The sequence below is a fragment of the Hyperoodon ampullatus genome, assembly GCF_949752795.1.
Source record: "Hyperoodon ampullatus genome assembly, chromosome: 1".
Lineage (NCBI taxonomy): Eukaryota > Metazoa > Chordata > Mammalia > Artiodactyla > Ziphiidae > Hyperoodon > Hyperoodon ampullatus.
In genome coordinates this window covers 125,535,487-125,538,167 of record NC_136914.1, presented here as the reverse complement: position 1 = coordinate 125,538,167, position 2,681 = coordinate 125,535,487, and the positions used below count along the sequence as shown (strand labels likewise).

General features: G+C 58.4%; 1 long non-coding RNA gene across 1 annotated transcript; it reads right to left on the bottom strand.

Annotated features, from left to right (window-relative positions):
• Nucleotides 1-269: 269 nt before the first annotated feature.
• LOC307048537 lies at nt 270-857 on the bottom strand. Its single transcript, XR_013810709.1, has 2 exons — nt 791-857; nt 270-580 (listed from the first exon to the last, which is right to left on the bottom strand). It is a non-coding gene; the product is annotated as an uncharacterized lncRNA (long non-coding RNA).
• Between the last annotated feature and the right edge of the window lie 1,824 nt (nt 858-2,681).

The following is a 2,681-nucleotide window of genomic DNA, read 5'->3' as shown; positions in this document are numbered from 1 at the left end:
TAATCTTCATTGTTAGCATTCTATCACTTTAAGTCTAGACAATCAAGAAGACAATCAGCCCTGATCAGTGGCATTTGCCAATATCTGTGGTGTAAGTATTCCCACTTTTGCTGTGTTCGAGCTGCCAGTGTGTTATCTGTGAAAGTGGGGTTGGATGAGAAGTGCGGTATACAACGTTATACAGACCTCCGCCATCCCAGTCAGTTACAACAGACAGACAGAAATGGGTAATAGTGAATGAATACAATAAAATGAAGTTACATTTAAAATTTTTTTTATTTTATTTATTTATTTTTGGCGGCGTTGGGTCTTTGTTGCTGCGTGTGGGCTTTCTCTAGTTGCGGCAAGCGGGGGCTACTCTTCGTTGTGGTGCATGGGCTTCTCATTGTGGTGGCTTCTCTTGTTGTGGCGCACGGGCTCTAGGTGCACAGGCTTCAGTAGTTGTGGCACAGAGGCCCAGTAGTTGTGGCACACGGGCTTAGTTGCTCTGCGGCATGCGGGATCTTCCCGGACCAGGGCTTGAACCCGTGTCCCCTGCACTGGCAGGCGGATTCTCAACCACTGCACCACCAGGGAAGCCCTGAAGTTACATTTTTAACAATGGCAGTGTTTAATGACAAGCTTATAAAATTCCTGAAAATTCAGCAATTGGCTCTCGCAAGCCTGTGTCAACTGTGGGAGGTGAACCAGCACAGTCCACCTAGAGAACTTTTAGCAGCCCTCTTTAACACTATCTGGTGACCTTTGGCCAACACCCCAACTCTGGGGCATGCACCTCCCAGACTCTTACATGTAGTCCGAGAGGGCCTTGTAGGAGGGTCCTCACTGTAGACTGTCCATAGGGTGGGGCAACTGGAAGCAAGGTGAGGCTTTCATCCTAGGGGGATGGAAAGCTAAAATGTGGATACAAGATCAGCACAATCCCACCTGTCCACCGAAGACACCAACATACACGTAACAATACTTTATGTCTGACACACACATCAGGACACAGTTTCAACACATCGTAGTGTTGAGCTTCGGGATTGGTGGCAGATGAAAGAAAAACCGACTCAAGTAAAATAAAAGCAGAGTTGGGCCTCACTCCAATCTCGGAGGACAGCAGGCCCTGATGGGAAGGGTCTGGACTGCTGACCTCTCCACCGCCCAGGTACCTGAAGACGGGTGAGGCACTGGGTGCTCCCTGACCTTCTCCCCTCACAGGTCTGGATGAAGTGGAAAGGTTGGTGACCTGTGGTTCTGGTGGCAGAGGGGGACCTGAAGGGGGGCTCGTGCACAGGTACTCTTTCCGGAGATGATGAGGTCCGGGTCCAAGCTGTGAGCGGGAGGGGCTAGAGGAAGAGACATAGCGGCTGGGACGGGAGGAGCCAGGAGGCCGGGCTGGGGGCCCCTCCTGCACCACTGAGCTGCTCCCTGTCTGGGGCACCCTTCCTCCTGCTCACTGCATGCGACTTCTTTTAACTTGAGGGGCAGCGTGCCCTCCTCGGAAAAGGGCCCCGGCCACGCCTGGTACACCAGTCCCCACCCCTCTCGGTCTGCCAACAAGCTTGGGAGCACCTCCAGGTTTGCTGTCCTCATCCACAAGAGGTACTAGCCCGGTTGTAGGCGCTGGCCCGATTCTGGGCGCTATGACACAGATCGCTGGGCGCAGGCAAGGAAGCCGGCCTGGGGGGGGGGGGAACAAAGGGGTGAACAAAGGGGTCGGCCAGGCAGGAGCTCCCTCCCTCCAGGGAGAGGGCACCCGCTGTGGGCTGAAGCCCCGGTTCTGTGCTGTCCTTGATTATGCTCAAGCCTAGCTGGGGTCTGTGGCTGGTAAGAACCGCCCCCCAAGGCAGGGCTGACTCCCTGGGGGCCGGACCGCTGGTCCCCCTCCACCCCGTTCTGGCATCTGGAAAGGGCAGGCCCAGACCCGGTAGATGCGGGGCCACGGTACCTGGAGAAGGCCGCCTGCAGCTGAGCCCGAGAACGTGGAGCAGCCGCGGGCATCATCACTCAGTCCTGTCTTGGGACAAAGCACTGGGGACCAGAGAGGTTGCCAGGCTTGAGAAAGCTCGCCCAAAAGCCTGCAGGCCTGAGGTGCAGCGTATGCCGCACTCCCGTCACTCGGTCCCCCCGCCCGCCTCCTCTGGATCGCCGACCGCGCAAGGTCGAAGGTTTGGGGCCAACTCGCTCACCACTGTGTCCCCAGCAACTGCAACAGTGCCAGGCACGTCGCAGGTGGTCAGCGCACGCGGGCTGTCTAGGGAACGGACGAGAGCTGGACCCCACCCGACTCTATTTGGCAAATATTTCCCTAAATGTCTTTCTGACCTCGACAACCTCGCTCCCAGCGGCGCGGGACCCCGGCGGCCGTCCGTGGAGGCGGGGGAGGCCCTCGCCAGCCGGCGCGTCGGGGTTCTGTTCACTTCAGGGCCGAAGGGGGCGTAGGTCGGCCAAGCCAGCCCACCCCTCTGCTGACGTTATCTTCCGCGGCCCTCGAGATCCAGCCATGGACGCCGCCATGTTACGTTACGGCGGCCGGCGGCCGGTCCTCGCGCCGCCGTGAAGCGTCTCTCCGAGGCCCCGCCCCTCTGGTGACGTCACCGCCGCTCGCCCTGCGGGCGCCGCCATGTTGAGGGTCCTCGCCGCGGGCGCGTAGGTGTCCTCATAAGATGCCGGCTCGGCGGTGGCTGGCTTTTTCC